The sequence below is a fragment of the Agelaius phoeniceus genome, chromosome 2 (genome assembly GCF_051311805.1).
Source record: "Agelaius phoeniceus isolate bAgePho1 chromosome 2, bAgePho1.hap1, whole genome shotgun sequence".
Classification (NCBI taxonomy): domain Eukaryota; kingdom Metazoa; phylum Chordata; class Aves; order Passeriformes; family Icteridae; genus Agelaius; species Agelaius phoeniceus.
This window is the reverse complement of record NC_135266.1, coordinates 114,107,364-114,123,857: the sequence shown is the minus strand read 5'-3', so window position 1 is coordinate 114,123,857 and position 16,494 is coordinate 114,107,364. Positions and strand designations below refer to the sequence as shown.

The following is a 16,494-nucleotide window of genomic DNA, read 5'->3' as shown; positions in this document are numbered from 1 at the left end:
TTTGTTCATTAACAAAAGGTTTAGCTTTGAAGTGCTCAAAATGGAACCTCAGAATTTTGTAAGTAAGCTTTGATCCAGTAGGTCACCAGGAATTGAGAGTGATGGAGATCTGCTTTTCCACTGGTTTTTTGGATCCCAAGCAGGGTACTCAGGAAAGCCATATCCCATAAGCAGTGTTGTTTTGGGAATTTTTCAGCATGGTCATAAGTAAAAATATTTTCCTGTTTTTTCCCTGTTTCTTCTTGGCTGGTTCATTTTCAGCAGCTGTATAAGTAAAGCAATGTGGGATCTCAGGTGTTCCACAGTCATGTGACTGGATGGAAAAATGGAAAACGGGAGAAAGGAGCTGTAGAGAAATTGTAACTGAACACTGAGGTGGAAGTAAGCAACACTATGAGTTAATTGCCTGTAAAAGTTCATATTTTAAATATTATGTCAGTGATTTGTTTAAGCATGTATGGGAAATTCTAAACATGCACACATAGCTAAAAGCAATAATAGTCAAAACAATAACAGAAAAAGGAAATTGTCTTTTTTTTCTCTGATGCTGAATTTCAGCCCTGAGAGGATTTGACTATTAAAATTACAAATTATTGGTCCATCACTGTTATAAAAGAAATGTGACTCATAATTTGACATGTAGCTCATGAAGGAACTGCATGATCTGGGATTAACATATTTTTATGTTATCTCACAGTATTGACTCACTAATTTTTCAGTTCTTAGCTTTTCCTGTTTGTTTTAGCAGTAACTCTGATCACACAATTTAGCTTCCATCTCCTTAAGAGAGTGTGGTTTGATAAAAATGGCCCCTATAATTCAGTGTTTTCCCTAAAGAAGTAGAGATCCATTTATTTGTCTCACAAGGGCAGTTTTTAGAGCCTTTTTATCTGTAATGTTGGGCACCAGTCTCTTCACATCACTGTTTCTGGGGTGTGTGACATGTTAAGACTCTTGAGAAATCAACAACGTAGAAGCATGACATCCAAGAGCTGCTTTTTAACCATGTGCCAGATTTTATTTTAAATCTGAATTTTTCTATTTAATTTCTTTAAGCATATATAAATAAAATACATTATGAATAGTCTTCTAAAATATTTCTATATATAACAAATCTGAATTAATTTCTCATTTCCTGCTGTGCATGAAGCACCCACCTTATGTTAGTTTAGGTTCTTCTTTTTGTGCTAAATGCAGATACTTTCTTACAGTATATGTACACCACACCAAGCTCCTGTAACACTTTCTAAATATACAGGTGAATAGCAATAATAAATTCTATAATTCTATAAATATAAAGTGAATAATAATAAAAACACTTTTGTAGAGGATGAGAACATCAGTGTCCTTTAAAAAACATCAGTGTCCTTTTTTCTATTAGTGGCAACTTCCATTTTCATTTAGGATATTATTGGCAAAGGGAACAGGCCAGGATAGGCAGGTTCTTATATTACACAGTAAGAGGAGCTACTTTACCCAAAAATTTGTCATACATTGTGTCTTGATGTGTGAATGTATACTTAGCATTATTCAAGGATACTCAGTTCTGGTTTGAGTGTCAGGACAAATTCTTTTTAGGTAGTTTTTGATGCTGCAATGTGGTTGTGTGTGTACAGACATAACTGGAACAGGGATCTTTGGAAAGCAGGGCAGCTCTTGCTTTGCTGATTGTTCTGATTCAGTCAGGACAGCAAGTGTCTTTTTGTGTTTCTATATACAAAGTAGGTATATTTAGTGGGCTTTAGAATCACTCCTGAATAATGGTAGCAATATATTCCACGTGAAGTGTGCAAGTGAGCATAGTGACAGGTTGTTTTTCTTCTGTAGTTGCTAAACAACTGCATCAGATAAAAAAACAACTCTGCAGTAGCAGCCCATGGTATTTGCAAGTCTTTGCTGTTGGATGAAGCAAAAACTGTTTCCTCTTTCCATGCCCAATATTGAAAAAGAGAACACTGAAGAACACAAGGAAATAATGCAAACCATTTTGAGATAATAAGTTTTTTTTAAAATAATTAATTTTGTTGCTGCACCTGTACACTTATGGCTAGTGAACCATCAAAAGTAACTGCACACTTCTGGTAAGCTTTGTAGCTGTTGCTGTCACTGGTGTTAGGAATTAGCTAAAATATTGGAGTCTGTTGCACAGAATTCCAGCTTTTCTTCAGTCTCAGGCTAATTACTGCAGTAGATCAGCAGTTTGAAATATTCATTTAACCACTTTGTTTATATCTAGTGAATTTATATTTATATGAAAAATAAATAAGTAATGTAGGCACTCACATTTGGGGGACTATGAATGCATAACAGCCATTGGTGTTTTATGCCAGTATGGCTGGATGAGGATTTTCCAAAAAGTCACCTTCTGCTGTCTTCCCTTCTTCTGTTCTGTTCAGAATGGTTATTTTTAAAACCTTTGCAGTCCAGCTCAGAAACGGATACAGGGAATTGCTTTGGTGGAGAGCAGCAAGTGCTTTTTGGGGTTTTCCAGACATGGCAGCCAAGGGGAGGACAGTGATCAGCCCCAGTGGAGCCAGTAGGTTTGGCTGGGATACAGAAGGATAAAGTTTAAAAAGGGACAGAAAGCATGTTGGAGCTAATAGGAGGTGATATGAGGGAAGAAAATATGGAAGTCCTAAGCAAAGGTGTTGCTTTTGGAGCATGAAGCCTCTAAGCACTCAAGTCTGCAAGGAGAAGCAATTTGAGGATAAGTGAGGATGGACAACTTTGGGGAAAGAAACCCTTGTGAAATGCACACTTGGGGGTACTGAACAAGTACCAGGGAACTCAGTAGCAGAAAATGCTGTAGGATTTCAGTTGTGAGGTGAAGGACTGGAGGATTAGTGGGGACAGCCTAACTCTGGCATGTCTGACTTGGTTTTGAGGCAAGAATTCAGACAATACCAGATTCTGGCACCCCTCAAAAAACAACCAAAAAAAGGCAACATAAATGTTGTAGCCTTCCTAAATGTGTTCAGATTTTGACACGAGGCTGTGGTGAGGTGTCTCCCTGCTTTATACACCAGTCATTGCTTTTAGGGCAATTCCAGTTCTGTGGAGGTGCAAGACCAGGAGTTGGTGCTGCTGCAGAATGATTGTGGCCATAAAGTTGAAACTTTTCTCATTCAGCAAAGGTGCCTTTGTAGCAGCACATGTGCAGGAGAGGGCAGGCAATTTGGATTTCCTTGAGGATTCTTGTCAGGTTCTTAACACAAAATCAGTTCTTGTTTCCCTTCTGCTGCCTTAGGTTCTTACATAAATCTTCACTCTCTTCGGTTCCTTTTGTGTTGTAAAATTCCTCGCAAGCCTATGAGTCTTCTCTTCCATAGGCTGTTCCAGACCTCACTGAGTCTTCACCCACACAGTTGGCAAATTTGGCTGTGTAGGTCTTGTCAAGTATTTTCCATTAGCTTTATTTTTGACATCTTTACTATACTTCTCTTCACACCAGGTTAGTCAGGTTAGTCTTCCTTTCTACATACAGGCAGCTTTTCTCTCTCCTTTTGAAGATGTTCACTCTTTCCTGCTTCACACAACCACAGACAGTGCCTTTCAACTTGATTTGCTGTCTTACTCAGTCACCAGCTTTTCTGAAACAACACTATTAGTGGCAATTTCCATTTTCATTTAGGATATTATTGGCAAAGGGAACAGGCCAGGATAGGTTCTTATATTACACAGTAAGAGGAGCTACTTTACCCAAAAATAGAACAGTCTATTTCCCCATGCTTTCCATTCTCTCAAAAGAAATTTTCTGTATCTACTCAGTTTTATTACTGGTTTTGCAATAGCCGTTATAAGATTAGTAAGCAGCTAAATTTCTGGCCATAAAAGGATAAAACTCAAACTTTCTAAATTTAAATAATGAAAATGGAATTTGTTCTCCATTATGCTTTACAATTTGTCAAAACATGAATATATTTATTAGTTCTAAGAGAGTAACATATTTCTGGTCCCCGAAGCAGAAACCTAAACCTGAAGCCTTGAGGCCATTTAATGTGCCCTGTATTGCTTCAAAAGCTCTCTAAGAATGAGCATTTTATATCTTTATCTTTACAAGCCACTACAATGTGGCTTTCTAAAATAATAATGAATAATAACAAAATCCTACATTTTTATTTGCAATAAATATTCCAAGGACTCCTGGGTGTTTTTCATCTCTGCTTCATTACATTGTCAAAATAGCAGCATATGTTTTTTTACAGCCTACAGAGCAATACTTCAAAGCGTCAGGATGTTATTTTTCAAGATGCAGAAAATAAACCCCTCAAGTTGCCATTGACTAAATAGCTTGAATCACAAACATAGTGACAGCCTGGTTTCCACACTGATAGGCAATTGTAACTTGCCATTTGTATTTATACATTTATAAAGAGAAAGCAAGACTCAATTTTGATATTTAGGCAGAACTCTGCAGTCTTGCTTAAAAAAATAAAAAGAAAAAAGTAGTTCAGTTTATACTTCAATGATAAAGTAAAATCATTTTCATTGTTATAAATTCTTGTATGAGCATAAAATATCTGAAGCCAACTGACTGAAGCATTTCTGTCATTTTAGGATGCTGGGTTGTGTAAACTGCCCTGAAGGGCAAATCTAGAAGTGGAAATCAATTAAACTGAACGTTCCATGTTTGAATGGACATTTTATACTACTCTGTTTATCAGAATATAGAAATAAAATTACTTTAAGGTTAAGAATAAAATAAATATCCTTCATGAGATCTATTTATATTCTTTTGATTAGGACAAGAAGCTGCATTCTCTGAGTCAGTACAACCTAAACCTAAACTGAACCTAGTGTTCATTGCCTTTGTCTCAATTTTACTGCATTTTCTGCTACGTTAATACTTAGCTGTAAAATAAAGTTCCTGCTCCTCAGCATGCTTTTCATCAAATGGTGTTGACTAATAAATGCTAATTCCAGATAATGATTTAGTCCTGATTCTAGAAAGTGCCATTTATTGAATAGTCATCACCTTCTGCAGATTTAGGTCATCCTTTAATTGCTCTGGCACTGAGCATTAATCATATTTAAAAGTAATTATAAAAAGGAAGTAACTTTGGTTTGAGTCTACCTCGTAGAATACGTTCTGACTTTTTCTGAAGTTTTGACTGAATAATCGATGAAGTGACTCCTAGTTGTCCCTCTTTATTTTTATCAGTTTTGATATAAGCTTAATTCCAATTATGCTGTATGAAGCATAGAACCTAAATAGGAAGGTAAAAAATTTTTTAAAGATAGGTGATGTCGATTTTCTTTCAGGATGAAAAAGATGAAGGCACACACAAGATCATGAAGTTGATTCTGATAATGATTTAGATCCATGCCTTTACATAGTATAAATCAGACTTCCTCTTAAGTACACGAGACTGATCTAGTTCTTCTTCATTTTTGTTCCTGATAATTTAACTTTGCTAGGAAGACATTCACTCATTCTTGTGAGAATATCATAATATATTGCAATGTTACAACTGACAGTTTAGTAGAATGAAGTTTGAACATTTCTTGCCAATAATTATGCTGGTGTTTGAATCCAAAATTGAATTCATGAATAAAAACATGGTAACAGGAAACCATCTGTGTCTGTTTGCTGCTCAACACTTTGATTCACTTGGAGGTTGATTGCTCTCTCACTAAAATAGACATGGTTTTGGTTTTTTTTTCTCAAACTATTCTGTGGCATGAGATGAAGTTAGGCAAATTACACTCAGCCTGTGTTTTCTTTTGTCATTTCCCACAAAGGAAGCTCACTACAGAGTCAGGCATCTGTAGATGGCTGACACAAGAATGGGAGCTTTTCTTGCACAGTGAATGTGGCCCAGCAAGAGCAGCCCCAGCTTTGGGGTTTTCTACAGCATTTTCTGTCCCTTCTGCCTTTCTCTGCCCTGGTGTTCAAATCTCTGCACTCTGCTGTGCTCAGCTGAGCATCCAACTTCAGCTCTCTTTGGAAAACTGCTTAAGTCTTGTAAGGGTTGTTCACACTTCTGCTTAGTGTAAAAGCACAACCCTTTCACCATGCCTGAGCACATCTCTTTTATTCTCATTTATTTCTGGACTCTACCCTCTAGGAGACAAAGGTTTATAAGTCATTTCAAGTGAAGGAATATGTCCTAATGGGTGAAGATTTGATAACAGTGGTTTCATCAGATTGTTGTATAATGGATGTTTTCCTTTCTTACTTATTTGAAGATTTAATGCATCTTCTTTGGATTCCTCTCTATTTCCCAGCCTCCCACACCATTATGACTGAACAAAATGAAGGGCAGAACAGTTTATAATAGTTTGAAATTATACTGTTGCTCAAGGCAGCTTTGTTTTGGATTAACACTGCTTTATCTAAAGACCATTCCTCAGGAACTTCATTGTACTGAAACAGAAAGGGAACCCTAAAATCATTGGAAATGAGAACATGTCAACTGCATGTAAAAGGGAAAACTGAGCTTTATTATTAGTTAAATTCTACTCTGGTCGCACAACTCTCAACCAAAATAAAGCGAGAACAAGCAAAGTTCCCATATTCTTCTTGAGCACTTCTAATCAATGACTCTCCATGAGTTGAAAGAAACTCTAACATAATGTTGTTACAGAGAAAGGCAACAGGACATAATGTGGAATTATATTTATGGATAAACAGGCATTTTTGGGGCTATTGTATCTGAATATTAAGCAGATGTACCACATGGTAACACCGCAGTAAATGTTCCATTGGTTTTAGGTAACAGCTTTTAAAATCTTCCAAATGTACCATTACATGGGGAGACTGTGGAATTCTTCTAAAGGATGGATTATTTTCCTGATTATGATGTTAAGTATGAAATCAACTCTCCCATTTATTAGCTGGGCTACAGTAGAATGCTACTGCAAAATAGAACAGTATAATTGTATTTTTTTAAGAATATGTAGCAAACTCTTTGAAATCCATTCACCTGTTGTATTAGAAAAGCAATTTGTTGGAGTTGCTCCTAATCAGGCTGAGCTGCTAGATTGATACATGTTAGAAGATTTTTCATACCATTAGATAATTTTTTTTTTAGGACTCTTTATGGCTTTGATCAACATTCTGAGATTGACATTCAGAGATGTGAATATATCAAAGTTTAGTTTGTAACACCTGCATTGTAGTATTATTAGAATAGCATCAACAATCCTATACTCTTGCATACATTATTTTTTCTCACAGATTTTCTTTCAGCTGTATCAATTTTCATCAGCCTAAAATGTGTAGTGTCATTTGAATTTCATCATATTTAAAAATAAAAAGCCTCAAAGTCAAAAATGAAATAAGTGAAAATCAAAAAGCTCATGTATAACCTGCAAACTAAGAATAACTTTTTGATTAAAGTTAGATGATCTTGTAGTCACGTTGCAAAACATTTTACTGCTTTTTGTAATTGATATGACTGAAGTATTCCATATTAGTAGCAGCATATTTGTTTTGTGCTGAAGAGTCCTGAGAGTTTTTTTAGTGCTCTAATATTGTTCATGTTAAGCAGATTATATCCATTACATGCATCGTTCCTTTTCTAGTTGCATAGCAAGGATTAAACTTCACTTTTTATGTGCAGATAATAAATTAAGTGACTTCTGAATGTTCAGAGTACCTCTTTGCTCTTGCTGAAGTAAATGTGTGATGCCTGCATGTAATTTATTTTCTGTTCTGATGGGTTTGCAAACTGGAGTTCATCTAAAATATAATAAATATGTCCATCTGCATTTTAAAGGCTGTTACTAAATGAAAGAAAAATCAGGGGCAATCTTGATTTTTGGCACATTCTTTGAGGCTGTTTTGCATAGCATATGGAATTAAAGCAGTGTATACTACTGTGAGGACTGAAGGCAAGAGGGTTCATATTAAGAAGCAAAAACGTATTTTGATTTTTTATGGTCTTTCTTAACTTGATTTAAGAGACTCCTTTTCCTGTTCTATCAAGAAGTAATTACAGTTGTTAAATCCCTAAGTGACCACTGTGTTTTATGAAGAGGTTGTTGCTCCTGAGTGCAGAGGTCAGTGGCAAATTTCACCATGTGTGAAGGATCTATTTAAACCCCAGGGATTCTTAGAAGAGATTAAAATTTTTTGTCTTTTCCAAGGCCTCTAACAGGTGGTCCCCTCCCCTGATATTCAACAGACAGCTTTAGGGAGGCTTTCCTTACACCTAAACCACAACATCATCTAAAATTCGCAGTAGTTTTTTGAAAAACAAGATTTATGTGTCTGCTTGCAGTAAGTTCAGTGCCTGCCCACCACTTAGGTAAAAAGATTTTTAAAAAGCTTTAAAAAACAGTCAACCTTTAAAAAAAGTCAGATGGAACAAAGAGTAACTTTAATCACCAAGGACTTCATCAATTGAAGCTGAAACAGTGAAAATCAATACTGAGAATTTTAAGAGAGCGAGGAAGAGTTATTTATCCAGTAAATGCTACTATTAGTGTTTTTTCAGACTACAGATGACTAATGAAAAGATGTCATTAAATAAAAACCTAATACTTGAAAGGGTCTTTTAAGAAAAAAAAAATAGTGAATTTGTTTGTAGGAAGAAACCTAAGCTTTAAATTTCTTCCACTTTTTCTAGTGGATGACTATTTTGGCTGTTATGGAAACTGTGACAGTTCTTAGCACTTTTTTTTTTCTTGTGAGAAACAAAATCTTTATTACTCATTCATTAAAAAAAAACATTTTACTGGAAAATGGTCTTTATCTATAGTAATACTTTACTTACTTGATTTTTACATTACAGGGCATGTCTTTTCTTAGTAGCTTTGTCACAATGTTTCACTTAATAGGAAAACAGGTGTTGCCCTCCTGACTCAGACAACTTCCAGCCACTCCAGCCTCCTTTCTTTGATAAAGCAAATACCAAACACTTCAGAGGCAAGTTAAGGTCCTCCACAGATGTGGTATCATCAGCAGAGAATAGCTGCTATCTGGATATCTAATAAGTAAATTGCTGTGAGCTTTGTCAACATGAAATTATATATCTCAACATTTTTTCTTATAAATTATTCTGAAAATTCTTGATATAAAGATATTATTTTCTTAAAGTGAGACTAATGTACCTATTTTGGCTCTTACAGCAGCAAGCATACCACATAATTTTTGGAAAGAAGGCATCTCACTTTTTATATTCACTTCATGTCCAGTATCCACTGACTGTGACTGGGTTACAAAATAGAAAGAAATTAAATCTCTAAGATCTCACCCCTTAGTGTTCCTTACCTCATTAATTTTTATCATACCTTTACTGTGGTCTTCTGTGTTGCCTTGAACACTGCACAAAATTTTGATGGAGTAACTAGAGCAGTGCAGATCACTGTGGCATATATCAAATAGATTAAAAGTTGTCTAACCTGTGCAAGAAGCACTTGTGTTTGGGGAATCAAAGTTCAGGTCTTATAAAGAGCAGGAAAAGGATCCTTCTCTTGTCAGGAAAAGGATGCAAAGTAGAGTTTCCAAGCAGCTCAGTGACTTGTCATAAATGCTGGGCTGCAGTAAACAGGATGTGTTTGAGCAACAGCCATTATGGGGTCAAGTATCCCCTGGAAAGGATTGGAGGCTCTAAATAAATATTTGCAGAGGTTCTCAGGGAGCAAAGTCTGACTCTGATAAACTTATATTGTGACATTAATGAGGAATTCCCTTGATTCCACTTAAAGTCCAAATTCAGTATAGAAAATCACATCTATTTGTAATTCATCCAACACATAAAGCATTTGCTTTTTGCACTTTTGGCACATTTTGTTGTATATTTTGGTTAAGAGCAGCAGTAAATCCCAATGTTATTTTATATCTACACAAATGTACATTCTTCCCTTCAGTGCACTGTGAGTGTAAAAACTTCTACAGCAGTGATTACCTGTAAAAAGCCAAATATGGGTTAGCAGGTGGTTCAATTTTAGAAGGTAATCAGTTGCTTTGAATGAAACATCCCATAGTACTCAAAATTTCAATTTTCAAATTAAAATAATTTCTGAAAATTTTGCTGCTGGTTTTGCAATTTCACAGCACACATCATCGTGAGAAGTTTCTGTCTGTAGCATGCAGAAAGAAAAGTAGCAAATCTGTACGAAGCAAGCAGCTGGCATATGGATTTATACAGTTTCTTGTTTCTGGCATATGGATTTATACAGTAGAAACTGGCATCAGAATAAAATTGCCAAAAGCACGCCAGTCTATTTTTTGAAGTTGTTTTGATGTGCATATATATATCTTTCCAAAAATCTTCAGGAAGTAGTTCTTGAGTAGCCAGATTTTCAGAGGTGCAGATTGATGCTTGACACAATTTTCAGGAGGAGCTGAACTTTCTCTGAAACCTGTAGGCTCATATTTTCAGTACATGCTGCTGGTGCATTTTCCCTGCTCAGAATTTTCAAGGCTAATTATTACAGAAGCCTGTTCTTTCTTCCCATCTGTGTGTTTACCTCTGAGCAGCTGAAAAGATCAGGACTGTGCAGGCACACTCCTGGGCTGATTATTTACAAAGAAACATGTATCTGTAACAAGGAGAAAATCCCATTATTGAGATAATTACAAGATGATTATGAAACACTTTGGAGATGTTGTAGTTGAGAGGACAAGGTCATTTGGCTGAAGCCACCTGCAGAAAGGAGACTGAGGCCAGTTGCCCTGGAGCTCAGGGCTGGACATATTGGCCAGAAGATTTTGTAGCAAGAGACTGGTCACAGAAAATTTTTTTTCCTGATAACATCCTTTAAGAATACACAGACACCAATAAGGCTTTGTTTAACAAATGAGCAGAAATAAACATGCCATGAACCTGATCATTTTTAATCAAGACTCAAATCAGAGGAAAAGAAGTCTTCAGAAAATCTCTTCTGAATGCATTTTTAATATCACCAGGCTTCTCTGAATTTTTGTAAACCATGGGGTATGATGGCAAAATTTGCAGCCATACCAAAGTATCAACACAGAGCCTATACCAGCATGAACTTTAAAAAAAGTCTCAGCCCCATGGATTTGCAACAGGGAGGGGGGAAAAGCCAATTGTAAATATACTTTTCTATTGCTTGGTTTTCTTCAGCTTTTACTACATTAACTCCTGCAAACACCAAAGCAGCTACAGGGCTTGTTACAGCTATAGTGTCATCACAACTGATCTTTCAAATGAGTAAAAGTGAGAAAATTGTTTTCTAAAAAATTAAGATGTCTGTCTTAAGCATTCTGTTATATCCAAAACGTATATTCAACCCAAAAACTGCTGTTTGAAGTGTACATCTAACACATTTTCATGTTCCCTGCTTCTTTTGTCTGGCTTGTGTAGCCAATGAGCCAGCTTAGGGGACTAAGCCAAAGCTAATAGAAAATCAATGGAAGGGCTCCCTTTGCCTCCAACAGGCTTGAGGTCAGTCCTGTGTTGTAAACCTGGTGCTTACAGCCCCAGTGCACTAATTTTGGAAAAGTTTCATAGCTGGAGGAAGGTCTTACATTCACTGCACACTCTGACTGTGGAAATTCCTGCTGCTCCATGGGCTGTGCCAGACACAGCTCAAGGGGACAGAGTTCCCTGTAGAGCAGAATATCCCTATGCCTCACTGGATTCTTCAGGTGTCTGAAGATATTGCTGGATTTAAATGGTTCAAACAGCCTGGAGATCTTTTCCTATTCCTTTCTGACCATGATTGGGAATGTGTTGATGTGAATTTGTGCTCAATGCATTTGAAATGAGGATGGTTTTGCACATTGCATTGCTGGATAATTGCAATTCTCATTTACAGTTTCATGAGGAGTGAGTGTATGGGGTACAGCAAATTTTCCCCTTTAATATGTACAGAGGAGACCAATAAACCCCTTGGATGTGTTGTTAGGTTTGTATAACTAGAAATGTTATATGTACAAAGTGTTCTGGATACTTAGGTTTATTACTTTGGCAGTCACAGTTTGCTTAATGAAATTTCAGAGAGTGTGTAAAATCAGTGAGAAACCTTCCATTGGCTTTCCTATTGATGAGCATAACTTGTTACAAGTAATTTTTTTTTCTGACTGGCTGTGGCATTTGATTTCATCTCAGAATAAGAGAAAATCTGGTTATATTTTATGTAAAGAATTGATTTTTTTTCTGCTTACTGAATCTGTAATCTTCAAGTTTGTGCATTTTTTATCACAATGCTGGTTCCTATTAATAATTCATTAAGCATATTTATTATTGAATTTAAATTTATATCAGTATATGGGAGAAAACTTCTATATTTAATAATAAAGATGTCTAGTTAATTGGAGTTTAATTTATATCAAGCAAAAAGACCCTCTGAGGCTCATTATCTACACTTACAGATATATAGAAGGCAAACTTTGACAGATTACACTGCCACTAATAGTCAAAAATACAAGCAGGATAAAGAACTGGTTTTTTGAGCTTATTAAGTCACATTTCAGCAGATCATAGTGCCGTTGCTATTTTAAGTTTATTCCTCACTTATTTCCATATAATTTCCAATACCTTGGAGGAAGCTGATTCTAGTGGAAAGCAAATTCAGGAAAGCAAAATGCCCATCTGGCTGTTCAGGTCACTGATGTCACCAAGACCCGCTGTCCCCTCTGTCTCAGCTCTGCTCTGTCCTCTCTCCACCTCCTCTGGGAGTAAGAGAGAGCAGTGGGGAATGCTTGGATCTCTTGGATATTCTGCTGAAATGAAAATAAGCAGCTCAGTAGTTTCCATCAGTTTGCTGGAACTAAAATAGGAGGGTTTGGATTTCTGAGTGGCATCCTAATGGTTGTGGATAAGGAGGTGCACATGTGGGTAGTATTCCTTATTCCCTTCCCACCGTCTCTGCTGACTGGATCTCTTTGGCACCTGCCACCATCCTGCCCTTCCAGCTGAGACCTTGGCTCTCTGCATTCCCAAACCCTGTCTCCATGCAGGAGCTCCCAGTGCCCATCTTGGGTTGTGTTGGTTGGGTTCAGATCCCTCTTTGCACACTCCAGCAGTTCTCCCCCTCTGTCCCCATCAGAGTTCCCTTCCTTACACAGTTCTTATTGCTTTCTTTGGAAAACAAACAGATTGAAAAACAAATGCAAATAAAGGAAAGGTATTCTGGGTTTCTTGTTTGTTTCTGCCCTGTTTCTGCATTGCTTTTCCACTGGCTCCCAGCCATGGGCAAATTGTTATTCAGCCACATTCTCCTCCACTTTCCTGATTTTTTTTTATCTTTGCTCTTTGAGCCCTAACTGTGCCCTCTCTACTTCAGCTACACATTGGATCTGAGTCCACCCAGTTCCAAAAATATCCTGGGTGGGATTTTCTGAACCCTTGCTCATATTTCACATATTTGGCACAGCTGTAGCCAGGTGCAGTCAGTACAAGGAGGATCCACCTTTGGGGTTGAACCCCTGGCCTGGCTTGTGTTGATGCCTTCCCTGGGGACGATACCTGTGGTGACTCATGCACAGGAACTGTGTAGGTCAGAAAAATTCAAATTGCACTTCACAGTGCCCTTATTCCAGTCCAGCTGTGCGTCTGCCTAAAGCCATGGCCTGTGTCATCAGCCACATGCTCCTGGCCCAGCTTCACAGCCACCCACAGTGGTAATTTGGCAACCACACAGCAAAAAAGATCAGCCCTGCCATTGGCTGACACAAAATGAACCTGTCAAACCCCAGAGCTTTCTCTTAACTCTTCAGGCTGATCCAGCTCACACAAGGAAGGAGGCTGCTCCCAGTGGCCAGGTTGAGAGAGGAAAGGAAAGAAACACAAGGACTTTCCCTCTTTGGCAGCACCCACCTTGCAACCCTATCTGCAGGCATTTGGAGTGGCTGCAAATGCCCTGAGTAGGATTATTCTACATCCATGTACAACACTTTTTTCTTCCAGAAAATCCAGAATTTTGTAGCACTTTGCTTGTGCCATTAGAATTACTTGGCAAGAAAAAAAACAACCAAACAACAGCTTGTGTTTTCAAGCTTTCTCTCTCCCTCCCCCCCCTTTCTGCTTTCCAGTGTTTTAGCAATTATTTGGTTTCTCAACAAAGTGAGCAATCCTTTCTCTGTCTATTTCTGTCTGGGAAGAACCAGAATTCTTTATTAAGGATGTCTTACAACACATGCTTAACTCCTCCTGTTTCTTCTCTACTTTCCCCATTTTTTCTTTTCTTTTTTTTTTTCCATCATAAATTAAGTCAGCAACATAAGTTCTTAAAATTTTTCATTTTGTGAACTTTTTTTCTCATTCATTAGTTCAGAGCCTTGGGCGTGGAGATTGTACTCAGAAGGAAACAAATAATCTCTGTAATTGCTTTGCACATGCACAAACACACACAAAATGCTGAAGGGTGTTAAGGGCAGGGTTTTATCTAGGTAATCATAACCTGAAATTGATGCCATGACATGGAAAAGAGACAGATAAGGAGAAATGAAATTAGTACTTATTCAGGGTAGCTCATCCTTATCATCATTTTGCACACTTCATTATGAGCTATAGATCTGAAAAATGCTTTTCAAACTACATTTTCTGATGTTCTAAAATACATTTTATCATCAGTTCCTCTTCTGACTTGTACAGGAGGATAAATGAAAGAAGTGGTTCTGCCAGGGTTTTTTTTTTTCCCTCCCCATGGGAATAAGAAAAAAATATACACTTCAGAATTGAAATTTCCTGATGAATGTAGTAGAATCCTCAGCTTTATGGTGCTGCAGCTCAGTAATGGATAGCACTGAGCATCAAAGAACATCTATTTACTTAAGTGGATTTTCAAGGATGAGCAAAGAAGTTTGGCTGCTGAAAGATTTTCTGCTAGCACTTCCCCTTTGCAGGGAAAGGCAAAAGAGTAAAGTGAGGTCTTTATTTCGGCAGCTGCAAATTTTCAGCCATCTCTACTGGTGTGATTACTGAGATCACAGAATTGTAGGACAGTTTGGGTTGGAGTGGACCATAAAGATTATCCTGTTCCCATGGGCAGAGACACCTTTTACCAGAACAGGTTGCTCAGAGCTCCACCCAGCCGGTCCTTGAGCACCTCCAGAGATGCCCAGGAGTGGCAGTTTTTGGATGAGGGCTCAGTGGTGTGGCAGCCCAGGACAGAGCCAGCTGTGTGGAATGTAGGAGACAGAGCGCACTGTGGGCTCTACCTGTATTAGAATGCAATTTGAAAAAATGCTACTATCAGGGAAAATGGATTTTTGGGGTTTTTTCACTATTAGGATCAGAGGCATGTGCAGACACCGCAGTAAATTATTCTGGCCCTTAAACAATAGCCATGAGCCTATAGCCAGTAATTATTTGGCTCCTGAGTGCTGTATATTTCTGATCCTGGAGTAGTCATTTATCAGGGGGGTGAATTGAGTGACCAGTTCTTCTTTCTAATCTAGCAGGGTGAGATTCATCATACCTGACTTTAGATGTCTGTGTCTGAACCAGCAGATGAGCCTTTCTAGTTAGTAGAAAACATTGGTGGTTTTGGTGCAAGGGCAGTATGTTGTATTTTAGAGATTTTCTTTATACATTTATACAAATATATATGTGTGTGTGTGTATATATGTTCTATTTTTCTACATTATTTATTTGACTAGATTAGCTTAATTGCTGTAGACTAAGCAGAGCAGATATTTTGTCCATGACTTGCTTTGTTTTTCTAATCCTTTATAAGGACTGAAGTAATTAGCACGATTGGAAAACATGTGCAAAATTACCAATTCTCTATGTGGGTCACTGCCAGTTCTCCAGCCTGTTTCCTCATTCTCTGAGAACAGAATTTAAGCTTCTGTAGCATCCTCAGGTGTCAAGTCAGGTGTCAAGACTTACTCTTGGCAAGCCTGGATTCAATTTAATGAACAGATCTTATCGCTTTCTTGGGAAAACAAACAAACAGATTGAAAAACAAACACAAATAAAGGGAAGGTATTCTGGGTTTCTTGTTTGGTTTTTTTTTTTTCTTCTTTTTCCCTCAGTAAGTTTGAATCTTGCTAAGGAATTTAGATAGGATGTTTTACTGTAATTTACTGTAATTTGGTGGAGTTGTTTTAGAGTCCCTGTGATTCCTTGGTAGGGAAAATGAACCCTTTGTACTTCAATCAACTTTAACCTGTGCTGGACACAAGTCAGTAGCATTTCTCACTGGGATTAATATAGTCAAGGAACTTACTTCTCAGCAATGACCATTCATAATTCTATTTAAAAGTGATAGGGAATTATGTACATATGTTCTTAAACTGGAAGTATAATTTTAGTATGAGGAAACAAGTTGCCACAGCCCAAAGCTGTGCAGAGGAATTGAAAATTCCCATAAACTGCATTGATCCTAGGGACTTCTCTTATGTCTGTATTTTCAGAAGGGCCTGCTGTGTACAGAAAGTGGTAGTAAAGGTGCTAAAATATTTCCTATCAACAGATCTGCTGGAGACAGCAATGATTATTTGAGACAGCAAAGCATAGTGTGTTCTACAGTCATTCTAAATCTCTCATGGTGAGGAAATTCCTCTGTCATATCCAATTCATTTTCTTATGTGTTAGTATTTCAAGATTAATATTTGACAAAGATTTACTG

The 16,494-nt window shown here is 37.3% G+C and overlaps 1 protein-coding gene across 5 annotated transcripts in view; it reads left to right on the top strand.

The window, feature by feature from the left end:
- EPHA6 (EPH receptor A6) overlaps positions 1-16,494 on the top strand; it is a 373,338-nt gene that overhangs the window by 131,543 nt on the left and 225,301 nt on the right. The window lies entirely within an intron of this gene.